This window comes from Benincasa hispida, chromosome 5, assembly GCF_009727055.1.
Source record: "Benincasa hispida cultivar B227 chromosome 5, ASM972705v1, whole genome shotgun sequence".
NCBI classification, from domain to species: Eukaryota; Viridiplantae; Streptophyta; class Magnoliopsida; order Cucurbitales; family Cucurbitaceae; genus Benincasa; species Benincasa hispida.
In genome coordinates, this window is record NC_052353.1 from 61,744,304 (window position 1) to 61,759,130 (window position 14,827).

The window sequence follows — 14,827 nt, forward strand, 5'->3', positions numbered from 1 at the left end:
TTCCTGTTAGCATTACATCTTGGCCATTTGATTTTCTGAGCACTACCTCCTTCTTGTAACAGTCTACTGAAGCATGATACTTACTTAGAAAATCCATCCCCAGGATAGCATCAAACTCCAACAGTTCTAAAGGAAGTAAATCAGCATAGAAGTTCTGATCATTGATTAGTATCTCACAATGATTATAGCATCTATCTACTACAATCACATCTCCCAAAGGGGTAGAGATATGGTTTAACCAACCTATCTATACTAGGTGCATACATGCTAGATATAAATGAATGTGTGGCACCAGGATCAAATAAAACATAAGCAGACTGCCCACATAACATAACATTACCGGTCACAACATCTGAAGATTCTGCTGCCTCCTGGTGTGTCACGGCATACACTCGCCTCTACTGCTGGGGTCGACCTACGACATTCTTTTGCTTGGCACCACTTGACACTTCGCCCCGATTTCCAGCATTCTTTGGTTGGTTAACTGTCTGGGAGGAAGGTTGTTGTGCTATTGGAACGTCCCTGTTCATCTGGAGACAGTCCCTCTTGAAATGCCCTATTTGTCCGCATTAGAAACATGCACCTCTGCCACTATAGCATTCCCCAAAATGCCTCTTGCCACAACTAAGGCATGTCGGTCTCCTATCTGTACTGCCTACCGACTCACCAGCTCGTGGCATCTCTGATCAGCTAACTACACCGGTAGAGGGTCTCGTTTTCCTTTTCTTGGATCCCTACCTACTGGTTCCCCTGAAATGGCTTCCACTAGTTTAGGTTGCCACTGGAGATCGGAATCCTCTGTCTCTAGGCCCTACTATAGCCCTATTGCCTCTTGACAACTGCTCAACATCTGCCAAACTCTGCTCGACTCGAATTGCTATTTCAATTAACTGGTTAAAATCTAGCCAATTAGTTGTTGACATTATCGGAGTTCTAATTTCCTTCCTCAAACCTTGTTCAAATTTCCTGCATCTATCTCTTTCCTCCTCAATAATCGCCAGGGCATACTATGATAACTCTATAAATTTTTGCTCATATTCTGCCACCAACATCGTTCTCTGTGTTAATCTGAGGAACTCATCCTTTTTTGCATCCCGAAACGAGCTGGGGTTATACTTATCTTCAAAGGCCTTCCTGAACTCAGGCCATAACATCACATCTGTACTAGCTCGTCTGGCGGATATCACTTTCCACCATTTCTCTGCTACTTTCTGTAGTAGAAAGGTGGCTAATCCCACTTTCCTGTCCTCTAGACAACTCATAACATTGAAACATTTTTCAACTACATCCAGGAAAAACTCAGCTTCAACTGGATCTGTTGTACCTTCAAATGTCACAGACCCTAGGACTTTAAACCTCTCAATACCATATTTCTTTTCTGGGTCGGCTCGTGCAGAGCCCACGCTGGCTGCTAATTGCACTATCCTGTCAAACACTACATCTTCTAGCTGTGAATCTACCCTTTCTTGGGGAGTACTAGACTCTCCCTCGGACATCGTTTCCTGACCCACTGGATCATTAACCTTCTTTTTGCCACCCGGTAGGTTCTCCCCAACCTATGGGCCTTTATTGGTAGGTCAGTGTTCCTGCCACCTGTCTGCTTACTCGGTCTACTACGTTGCCTCGGCATTTCACCTAATACAATGTACACATATTAGGGACTCACACTTAGGGACTTAGACTTATGCATAAACTTCCATCTCATTCCCAAAACCTTATGCTTTGATACCAACATGTCACACCCCCTCCAATATTTACCCTTTTATTCTGGAAGAGGATATAACCGTGGTAGTTATTAGCCCTACTGCCAACACTCACCACCCAAGCCTTCTAATCTAAATATCAACCTATTCATAAATATGTAATACATGCAAACAGCTAACCTCCCTTAAGGTTCTACAAAGATTACATAAATACATGCATACAGCCAAGACATTACTTTTATAGAAAAATATTCACAGGTGGCCCAAACATTCCTACAGAAGCCCTAGTCCCTCATAAAACATGTGAACATAAACAGATCATCAACCTAAGTCTTTTAATAAGCCGAGTCTTTCTGTGGCAAGAAGTAGCAGGATCAACCTTGAGGAAACTAACCGCTACCTGAGAATGGAAAACACAGAAATTCTGTGAGCTAAAAGCTCAGTGAGTGACTATAGAATCGTAAAGTAATAAGCGTAGCATCACTATAAACATGTAAATATACCAATGAGTAAACTCAAGAAATTGTCTCTAAATGTAGCTATAAACCATTCTCAGACATCATTAAACATTATTATTCCCTAGTTGAGACGAGCCTAAACGCTGTAGCTCCCAAACGTTTATTACCAACCAAAAGACACATACTTCAGTTTCTCATTCATAACTGCCTACGTGCACGTGGCCACACTAAGTACCAACCTATTTTAGGTACTTCTGCTCAGATACCTTCTCAAATTTGTCCTTTAGTATCGAGTGACTATGATACCTTCTTATATGTCCTTTGGTATCAAATTGGCCAGATACCTTCTCAAATGTCCTTCGGTATCAAATTGGCCAGGTACCTTCTCAAATGTCCTTTGGTACCAAATTGGTTAGATACCTTCTCAACATCCTTCGATATCAATTTTGTATTTTGTAACAACAAATTAAGTTCCATTACCTAGTATTTATACAAGAGTTGTTCCATTGCCACTCATTCACACAAGAACTCACTCTCTCATAGCCTTCCTCTAGGAATAAAAATCAGAAACATAGCTTTTGTAATGGTTACATGACATACCTTGGCCCGTGTTACACACATACAAGCCGGGAAACATGCATTAAGTTATTTTCCAACCATTTGTTGCTTAGGGAAGTATAAATACATCATTAATGTCACTGTGCTTTACTTGATCATATATGCATGAGTATTGGAAACCTTAAATTTCCTTAGTCACTCACAGTTCGTCAGGCTTTTATTGGTTTATACGCTTCCCCTAGCTCTTCTTCGCCTGAAAAGATATAATTCCCGATTAAACTACTTAGAATTCCTAGTAAAATACCTCAAATAATTCATTTATTAAAGGAACTTCCATCAATACAGATAGCTTTACTGGCGAGATCCCCCTGAGCGAGGTCAGCGAGATCCCCCTGAGCGATGCTAGCGAGATCCTCTAGAGCGATACCAGTGAGATCCTCTATAGCGATACCAGCGAGATCCTCTAGAGCGAGATCAAGCTTTTCCTGTCAAATCTTAGCGATACTCACCTCAATTCCTAGCAAGATTTCCCCCTAGAGCGAGATCCTCCTTACAAAATCAGTGAGATTTCTTTTATAAGCGAGATCCTCCTGCCAAATCTTGCTATAATGCTCCACAATGAATTGATTGCTTGTTTTTCACAAGCAGCTGTCTGCTTATGTACCAATTCCCTGTTATAAATTCAAAAAATCATAACTCAAAATCCAGAGCTCTTTTCAAGAAACTTCCTTTTACAAACTTGTTTAGATTTGAGTCAATCCTTACCTTAAAATTTCAGCTTAAAATTCCTTATAGTTTGGCTTGGAACCTCCAAACTTCACCTTGGGCCCAGATTAATCCGTGGTTCTGCCTCTTCTGCAATTTCTCCACTTTTGTTCTTTTCCTTCTGCAATCTTTCTCCAGCAGGACAACCTTGAAAACTAGATTCTCCCAACTTTCAAATGGCACTGAATTCGCTAAATTTGCTCTTGTCAATTGCTGAAACCATGCTTTTGAAGTTTTACCTCCCTTTTAATTTTTCTGTCGCTTCCTGAGTTCAAAGAGTAGATTGCCACGTCACCCCAAACTTAGTGCCTCCAGCCAGACTAATGATTGAGTTTCTTCATTTAATATATTTTCCTTCCCTTCCTTCATAATCCCTATAAACAACATGAATTTCTACTTAATAAATATGTATTATAACATCTTTTTGGTAAAACATGCTTATCTAGGGAACCTAAGTTCGAGGTTTACATCTTGTTCCGCTGCTCATGAAAATCTCGCTTCCAATTTTCTTCATGGTTGTTCTCTTACGTACTGAATCTAGGTCTTGAACAAGGGGCCCCATCCTTTCATTGGCATGAAAGGGACTCGGTTTAGTTATTGAATGACAAACCAATTGTTTATTAGAGGATCAGTGGGACTTAAGAAGCAAGATGTAATTTCGAGGGTAAAATAGTATTTGACCCAGTCGTGATTACGAACAACCTGTGAAGGGCCTACTTACTAGTTATGGTTAAATCAAAAGGACAAAAATATATCTATAGTGAGAGAGTAGAACTGCTGAGCTATAGTGGTGTGTCTCGATAGTTAATGAATATTGATTAATTCGGTTTAGAGAGTTTAGCCAATTAATCTCGAATTGTTGGAGCTTATGATTTGTAGGTCCATAAGGTCCCTTTACTAGCTCATAAATCTTGGATTAGTATATTGAATAAATTTAAAACATTCAAATTCAAATTGGAAATTAAATTTAAAGTGTTCAAATTTTAAATTTGAATTTGAATTGTTCAATTTCAAATTAGGGTTTGGATAATCATATTCGATATAATTAACATTTAATTTATCGAAGTTCAACATAATTAGAAAGTTTAGTATTATTTAAATGATCATTTAAATATTAATTATATAAATAGGATTCATGTATAATATAGGTGTTTAATTAATTAATTAATTAAAATAAATCAATTTCATATTAAGAAATTCAATTTAGGAAATTTAATTTTGTTTAAATTAATTACATTGAAAATTTTTAATTTAATTAAATTAAAATTGATTTTTTTAATTGATTTTTTTTTAGAAAAATCAATTAAAAATTGGAAATTGGTTGAGATAGTGGATTTCTCTAGGATTGGACACCTGTCCCACTTAGTTGGTGGACTTTAATGTGTGAATCCACATAATGGCTTAGTGCTTGCATGTATTAGATACATAAAAACTTCAGTTTTGAATTGAAGCAGAGAGATGGATGCTAACAAAAAAAAGAGAGAAATTCTGCAGAAAAATTATTTTCCGTTTTTCCCTCTCTTCAAACCCGATTCTCTCACTCCTAATTAAGCTTAATTCTGAGTTCCACTAGTCCAATCCAAGTTGAAGAATAATAAAGCAGACACTCTCGGTGGTCTACTATTGATTTGAAAGCCCAATCTATGGAGAGCAGCAAGGATTAAGAGGTTTTCTTCAAAGGTATAAGTTCTTGAAACCCTATTCTATGAATTTCATTTCATGCATGCTCTTAAAACTCAAATTAAATACAATTAAGGTGCTTGTTGATTCTAATTCCTTCCACTGCATGTTTGTACATTACATCAGAAGTTAACCCAAAGCCTAGGAGAAGCAAAAGAACTAGAACTATCAAAAACTTTGGGAATGATTTCCAGGCCTATAACGTAGAGAAAGATCCTAAAGACCTAAAAGAAGCCCTATCCTCTGTAGATGCCAACTTATTTCAAGAAGCTATAAATGATGAAATGGACTCTCTTGAGTCAAATATAACTTGACACTTAGTACACCTACCCTCGGGTTGCAAGGCAATAGGATGCAAGTAGATCCTAAGGAAGAAGCTTAGACCTGATCAAACAATGGACAAGTTAAAAGCCAAGATAGTAGCAAAAGGCTTTAGATAGAGAGAAAACATAAACTTCTTTGACACCTTCTCCCCGGTCACTAGAATTACCTCAATCCTTGTATTGTTTTCTCTCAATTTCCTATATAAACTCATAGTATATCAGATGGATGTAAAGACCACTTTCCTAAACGGTGAACTTGAAGAAGAGATTTACATGGAAGAACCTAAGGGTTTCATAATCCAAGGTTTGCAAGTTAGATAAATTTCTTTATGGACTAAAACAAGCTTTTTAAGCAATGACATAAAAAATTTGATAACCTAATCCTGTCTAAAAGTTTCAAAGTCAATGAAAGTCACAAATGCATCTACTATAAGTTTAAAAATAATATTTCCAAGATCTTATGTTTGTATGTAGATGATTTGTTAATCTTTGAATCGAACTTGTAAGTTATAAATGGTGTGAAATCCATGTTGAGTGCAAACTTCGATATGAAAGACTTGGGAGAAGTGAGTGTAATCTTAGACATAAAAGTAACTAGGTCTAAAAAAGTATTTCTTTAGATCAATCTCATTATATAGAAATGATTCCAAAGAAATATAATTATTTTGAATGTAAACTAGCATGTACTTCTTATGACCTTAGTGTTAAGTTGTTCAAGAACACTGGTGATAGTGTTAATCAATTTGAGTATGCGAGCATCAAAGGTAGTCTCAGATACGTTGCTGATGTTGGGTTTTATGTCCTAAAACTCACAGTTTGTAAAATGATAAACATTTTCTATTATCAATATACTTGTTATTGATCTCATAAATTGTATGAAAGTCTAAATTCAATCAAATAAGACCCATGACTATTGTATGGGTAATTTAACTTTATATGGAGACATAAGAGTGGATCCGGTTTGAGTAAATATTCAAAATGATCTATGGTACATGAATGAGGTTGAGTACCTTATTCTGGTAACACCATTAGATGCGGCCTACTTTATAGTTGTTATAAAGAGTTGCAAAGTGCTACATACGATGTGATCCTAATTCGTACATGTTATGACATGAGGAATGGGGGCGTCCTATGTAATGAGTTTGCATAAGATCAGGACTAAGAAATAAGTCATTCTTACTTTATAACACTTTTTACTGTTTAAGACTGACTATTTCACCTAGATAACCTAGGTAACTAAATCTTAATCCTGAGCTAACTATGAACTCTTGTTTATTCGGGATTGCCCTTAGATTTTCATAGTTGAGGGTTGGCTCAACAGTGCCGGCTCAATAAGACTCCCATTTCAAGGGTCAAACCGGATAGATAGCTAGGGACATAGGGTGCAAGAAGGAGTTCACACCTACCCCGTTTAGAGATAGAAGAAAGGTTTTTCTCTCAAGTACTGAATCTAGGTCTTGAACAAGGGGCCTCACCCTCTCACTAGGCTGAGAGAGTTCTGTTTGGTGATTGGATCACAAACCAGTTGTTCATTAGAGGACCAATAGGGACTTAAGAAATAAGACGTAATCTCGAGAGTAAAACAGATATTTGACCCAACTGTTATTATGAACAACCTGTGAAGGGTCGACTTGCTGATTATGGTTAAATCATGTGGACATAATATATCTACAGTGAGGGGAATGCAACTATGGGCGTTAGTAGAGTGGTCCATTAGTTAACGAATGGAAATTAATTTGGTCTAATGAGTTTAACCAATTAATCTCGGATCGTTGGAGCCCATGATCTATAGGTCCGCGAGGTCCCCTACTAGCTCGTAATGGACTAGCTCTAGAATAACGTGATAAGTTAATTTGAAACGTTCAAATTAAAATTAAGGGAATTAGTAATTATATGAGATATAATTATGTTTAATTTTAGAATTAAAAGAAATAGGAGAATTTATATATTTAAATATGATTTAAATATAGAAAGATGAATATGTGTTAAAATTAATTTAATATTTAATATTAAATTAATTAAGTTTTATTTATTAATTAATTGATTTATGAAATTAATTAATTTTTCATTTTTAAAATCAAATAGATTTTTTAAATCAAATTTTGGTTTTTGGATAAAATTGAAAAATTGAAAAACTAAAACACTTAAATGGAAAAATGGTTTTTTCCATTATCCATCTTTGAACTAGCTCACACATGAAGCAATATTTTGCTTTGTCTTCTCCAAGCATGAGCTGCAACTCATGTAGCTCTTTTCTTTGCATGTTGATTTGCAATATAATGAGAAGATAGGAGTGAAAATCGGGCCTGAAATCTACAGAATTTTGAGAGAAAATTCGGTTTGAAGAAGAGTTCTTCAACAAAGGTTGCTACAGTGAGCTTTTCTCCTTTATCCCTTGATTCAAGCTTGTTTTGAGTCCCACAACTCAATCTAGAGTACCAAGAGAATAGTAGGGAAGATCTTGAGGTGGTCTACAACAAGATATGGAGAAGATTGCAGCTGGAGAAGGGTCTTTGAAGAAGTTCTACAAGAGGTATGTCTTGAAACCTATTTTTCTGCAAAAGCATGCTTTATATTTTGCCAAAATTAGTAAATTTGAATGCTTCGATGATCCTTGTGCTTCCGCTGCAATTGATACAATCCTACAGCTGACTGCACTAGGCCGATATAGCTTATGTTATAGGATTACTTTCTAGGTTTACAAGCAAACCTAGAATAGAGCATTGAAATGCTATAGAAAGGGTTATGAGGTACTTGAAGAAAACCCAAAACCTAGGATTATATTATCAGAAGTTTCCCATTGTCTTAGAAGAGTTCAGAGATGCTAACTGGAACTCCCTCTCAGATAATTCAAAGGCTACTGGTGGCTATATTTTTCGCGTAGCAGGCGAAACTGTCTTTTGGAAGTCCAAGAAACGGACTATTTTAGCCTAATCTACGATGGATTCGAAAATGATAGTACTAGCAACAACTAGCGAAGAAGCAAGTTGGCTTAGTAGTTTGCTATCAGAGATTCTTGTTGCGAAATCGATAATTAAAGAACACAAAACGAACGTAGAGTAGGGAAGATCGACACATAGATATACGTGGTTCACTAACAGTGTGTTAGCTACGTCCACGGGCAGAGGGAGAACAATATTATTTCGAGAGAATGTTTTCAGAATTACATAAAAAAACAGCGCCTCTAGGTTAGAGAGTTTATATATCGCACTACTCTAAACCCTAGGGTCAAAATCGTAAATAACTGCAAATAAATAAATATGTTGAATACAAAATCTGAATAGGTTGACCCCCGTACTATTGTTCGAAGCGCCAGCAAACTGATTCAAGGCATTTCAACAATTCCCCTATGGAAAAAACCAGTACCGGTCATATTGATCTATTGCGATAGTACTATAGCAATCACAAAAGTTTAGAACCATTATTACAATGAAAAGAGACGACAAATACGTCGTAAACGTAGTACTATTAATGAGTTTTTCACTACTAGTGCAGTTAGAGTAGATCACATATGGATTGATGAAAACTTGACAGATCCTTTGGTGAAAGGACTAGCCAGAGAGAGTTTTGAAAACTTCAGAAAAGATGGGACTCATGCCTATAGAAAGATGAATCACGTGTGAGGAAAACCCAACTTGTATACTTGAGATTCCAAGAAACAAATTCAACGGGTAATAATTGATCAGAAATGATATAGAGTGAATCATGCTAAAACGAACACAAAGTTCTCTTCCTATGACCTAGAGTCTGAACAAGATATCCTAAAGCGTAAGAAAGGTTGAACTTTGTTCTTAATAAGATTTATACTTGATATCAAGTGGCGTACCTAGCTATATAAATACTCCTGATAGACTCACCTATGTGAATGTGGAAGTAAGGATCACTTCCTATCGAATTTTAGGCAAATTCTCTAAAGCGTTCGCTAAACCGAGATACACGTGCTAGGCTTTAAAGCACAAGTTATCGAACTACACCCTAATAATGTTGTGTATGAGATGTTGTTAGAGGTAGAGTTCAAAACCAAGAATTACTCTAGTATATTCTAAATCATCTTCACTATGTAAAAGTTCAATGTGTAAGACACCTTTACTTATGCACAATATTGTACAGACTAAAATTACTCGATGTAAAAAATGTTTTCTTGTATTTTGAAAAGTTTTTCAAATGGGCGATTTTTGGTGAAAAATTTTAATAAATGAAAGATAAGCTTTTTTTTAATCTGACGTTGCTTAGTTTATCACATGAAACCTCTCTTATAACCCCCATCTTGAGTTATGGGTTTGAGCTCCAAGGGGTACCCATGTTTTAGAGGGGTTAAGAGACATGCAAATGTGGGTATGGTAAACATCCCACACATGCGTGCTCCGTCACCATCGTCCGTCCCGTTGGTGGGGCATGGCGTGGTAAGGGGAGGCGCATAATGCATGTGTGTATGTGAAATTGTTTTTTTATTAAAAATAATAATAAAATTTTATTTATTATTATGATTATTATTATTATTTCTTTATTTTTTATTATTATTAAAAAATAAAGAGGAATTCTTCAGTCTTCAGTCTTCTCGCATGCGCTTCTTACGTGTGGCCCTTGCGCACGTTCCACAGTTACGCGTGTTCTTCTCCCCATTCGTTTTGCGCAACTGTTGGCCTTCAAGACCTATAATTTGTGTTGAGTTTCATCAGTCTCAACACAATTCATTTCTCTCCTTCTCTTTGTTATCGAGTGCCTCATATTCTCTCTGTTTTTGTGATTGTTTCCTATTTCCCGAGCAAATAGTTGAAAGGGCGTGAGTTTTTCGGATGTTTCAGTGCAGTTCCATTCAAGACAGTATATCTAGGTTGTTTCATATTGGGGACGTTGTGGCCGTTGTTGAACTGCTTGCACAAGGGGTAGAGCCGCAAAACGTCTTAAAGAGGGGGAGCTCCACGACTCAGCTTGTAACAATTTTTTATTTTTCAGGTTAATTTTTGATGTCGACATCCGATATTGTTCGATCACAGTTGTCTTCTGTCCACTGGAGGAGTCGTTCCAACACCTTTAAACCATAACAACAGGTGATCTTTGCTGATGGAACTTTCGTTGATGGAAGCATAAGTGAGCTTTCTTGCGATGGACCTCTAAGAGAGCATTTTCAATCTTTTGCCAAGTTTATGCTATTTCTGTGTAATTTAAACTCAATGCATGCAATGACTTCATTTTATTAATTTTTGTTAAATTACAAGTTTAGTCCCCAAACTTTTAAGTTTGTGTCTATTTGAACCTTTAATTTTAGGAAAATTTCTAATATGTTTAGACATTATTAAATTTCAGAGCCTATTAGACATAAAATTGAAAGTTCAAAAACCTATTAGATAGAAAATTGAAAGTTCAAGGACTTGTTTGAATCTATTTAAAGTATAAGACCATATGAAGCATAAACATAAAAGTTTAGAGACTAAACTTGTAACTTAACCTAATAGTTTTAAAAGTTTAAATTTTATTTTGTTCTAAACTTTCAAATTTGTTTCATTTTGGTCTATAAACTTTTAGAATATTTTGAAGTTTTAGTCAAGACTTTCTAATTGGTTTTATTTTGGTACTTGATTTTTCAAAATGTCTATTTTAGATTCTGAAATTTGTTTTATGTTCATTTTGGTACGTCACTTATAAGTTAATAATCATAGTGGGTAGGTTATATATTCAATGAAAATTGTATTTGGTAACAAAATATATTTATGTATTTGCAATCGTGGATTTAATTTTTAGACTTTGCACATATATTAAAAGTCGAATTCTTATCCCAACCATGGCTTGGTTTTTTTTCCTTTCTACCAATCTCTCTCCCACTAACTATTTCTTTCCTATATTTTCTTCATCACATCTTTTTTTTTTTTTAGTTTTAGTTTTTCAATCTTCTTAAATTTATTCTCTCTATATCTAATTTATAGGTTTATTTATTTATTTATTTATTTATTTCTCTTTTTTCTTGTTTTGGGTTTTGTTAGATTTTGTTGTATTCTTAATATTTATTTTCATTTGGTTTTTTAATTAAGATAATCTCATTTTATTTTTATTTGATTTGTGAACATTTTTATTCTAATTTAGGTTATAAATTGATATACAAAATGTAAACAAGATTAGTTGAGAAAACACATCAACTAATAACCGCACCAATATTTCAAAAGCTAACTTTACTAAAAAGAGTTCAAATAATATATCAAGTGTATCAAATGTACATCATTAGTGTATCAAGGGATATCAAGTATACATAAGTAGTGGATCAAGTGTCATCAAATGTATCAAGTTGATCAAGTATATATCAAGTATATCAAATGTATCAGATATATAAATGTGTATCAAGCAAGGATGAAAAATATTGTTATTGATGTAGATATCTGTAACTCAAATTTACAAATATATTGATGGATATTCTGAGAAAAATCACGAATATCACGAAAAAATTACAAAATTATTGTGAACTTTTAAGAAAATGTGTATTTAAATAATAAAGTATGACTTTAAGCATATAAATCAATAATTATAAGCCTAATATGATTGCTAATGAAATAATAGATAATAGTGAAAATAAAAAAAATGATTATGGAATAATGTAGAGAGATAATAGTTTAGGAGTTTACAATTAAGTGAATTAGTGGTCTAGTTTACAATCAAGCATGATCTATTTAGTTCAAGAGCAAATCCATCTAGTTTATAATCAATATTTTCCATTAAAAAATGTGTATATTTTTTATAGCTTGTAGAAATTCAAGCTATTGTAGCCTTTTATTTAGAATCATGAGGGCTAATAAGCAGAATATGTGTCAATAACACCAAGAATTCATATGGAAAAGTGAGCTTGTGACAACCAGCACCAGAAATCCTCTTCAACCTCATATCATGCATTATTATGCATCAAAGCGTCTATTTTTGCAGTCATTGCAGGAATTGACCGCATGCGTCGACCTCAGACTACTGCAAGAATAATCGCATGCAAAGGTTCATAAAGACTAGTTCGCCACATGGAATGTTGCGTCTACAGTGATCATCATAATGGAAGATTGATTGCCAAGTGGGTGGAATGCATTGACACTTCAGGAGAAACAAGCTTGAATGCATACTTTTGGAGTATCAACAAGATAAGGTGATGCTGACATTTCCCATACCGCAACAAAGGTAGCAGTGAGTCAGAACGCAATCATCAATACTGTCGATGTTTGAACTCTATAAATAGCGCATTGGATCTTCATTTCAAACCATCCGAGTTTCTGCTCTAAGTCAAATTCTTGCGATCACAGATGAGATTATGAGCAAGATACTTTTTGAGGATTCTTCACCTCCACAGCCCTTTCCGAGTGATGATCGGAGTTTCATCAGAGATAGAGCTCGAGAGAGACTTCATCATCCATCCATGGCACCATCAACAGCCTTGATGCATTTAGGTTGAAAAGCAAAAGATTACTTACATCCAACCCTCCACCTCTCCTCTTATCTTTGTATTGTATTACATTTCGGCTTAAGACATTAATACATTTTGTAATCAATGCATCTCTTAGTTCCTTCAGCTCTATCTTCTTCATCTTCTTCCTCTTTATCATCGTTTACATTCATCACTTAGTTATCAAAGGCAGTCGTATACTCAGTCATGCAGCTTAGAGATAGGACACATATAGCAACCCATCGAGAGGTGTGCGTTGCGTGAGTATAGTGAGTTAATCCCATCCGCTTGGTGTGAGGATGTCGTAACGATTGTCTATGAGTTGATTAGTTGCAACCAACTGGCCGAGAGGGTAAGTAGTGGAACACACTAAAGCAAAGTAAGCATTGTTCCTAGAGATAGGAACAATCTTATATTCGATGCAACCATGCATTATAGAGATATAAGCATGTGGCTGCCATCGAGAGGTGTGCGATGCGATAGTGTGATGAGCTGGGATTACTCGAGTGACCAAACATAATGAAGTAACCTTATTATGTGTTAGTAGTTTCTGCATCTCTACCAATTCTCATAGTTAAACTTCCATTGCTCAATCTATTTAGTTAGGAGTAGGAGTAGCGCATAATACATTAACTTCTGTCTTTTTACTTTTTTCATCGCCTCAAACGCATTACTTCATAAACATTATTTAGTTACAAGTCCCTGTGTTCGACCTCGGATCATCCCGAGAAAGAAAGAAAGAAAACTTGTGATAGGAACGCAAGATCATTGCATGCGAGCTTAACGCATATTTCATATTTTTTAGTCCAACACATGACCGTCGATGCATGGAGATTAATGCATAACATAAGACAAACATATTTGTTCTCTCTCCTTTTTCAATCAACAAGTTTTTGGCGTCATTCTCGGGGACTTGGCAGCTAATAGTTTGTTAAGTTTTGTATTTTCGCAGGCACCCTTTTAGTCTTGGGCGTATTGTAGCTTGTGCGACCAAGTTGCAAACGATATATGAGTGAAGAAGATGCGCTGAAAGTCAATATTGACCTCGAGATAAAAAAGGCTATCTGTCGCACAAGCTGGAAGCAATCTTAGAAGCACGTCAACCAACATGCGGCCAACAAATGCTAGAAGCTCCGATGGTCAGGACAACGAGTTCCTTGATCTAAGCAGTCGAGTTTAATCTCCTGCATGGAAGACTCCTTGTGGTGGTTTCACTCCAATTTCTCCAAGGATGTCTTCTACTTTATCTTTACTTTGCTTTCCCAGTTAGCTTTAGTTTGTTTATTTAATTATCTCTATTTTGGATCTCCACTTCAAACCATCCGAACTTCTGCCCTAAAGCAGATTCTTGTGATCACAAATGAGAGCATGAGCAAGATTTTTTTTTAGGATTATTCACCTCTATAACCCATTCCGAGTGACAACTAGAGTTACGCTAGAGATAGAGCTCGAGAGAGACTTTTCCACCATCCATCCATGGCACCACCAGCAGCCTTGACACATTTCAGTTAAGTTAGTGGTCTAGTTTACAATCAAGCATGATCTATTTAGTTCAAGAGCAAAATCCATCTAGTTTATAATCAATATTTTCCATTAAAAAATGTTTATATTTTCAATATATTATAAGAAGTAAAATCATTTAAAACAAAAAAAAGTTGGAAAAAAATATAGAGATAGAAAAGAACAAGTGGTATAAAAAGAATTGAGATTATGAACTAAATTTTTTTTTTTAAAAAAAAAGAACAACCAAATATAAATTATATTATATATAAAATAGGAGTATGTAGTGAGAGAATTATAAATAAAAACATATAAAAGGTGAAATGATGATTGCAAATGTGAGAGAAAAATACACTATAAATTATATAAAAAAAGGAATATAATATAATAAACAATAAAAAGAACTAGAATATGAAAAAGGGAAAATAA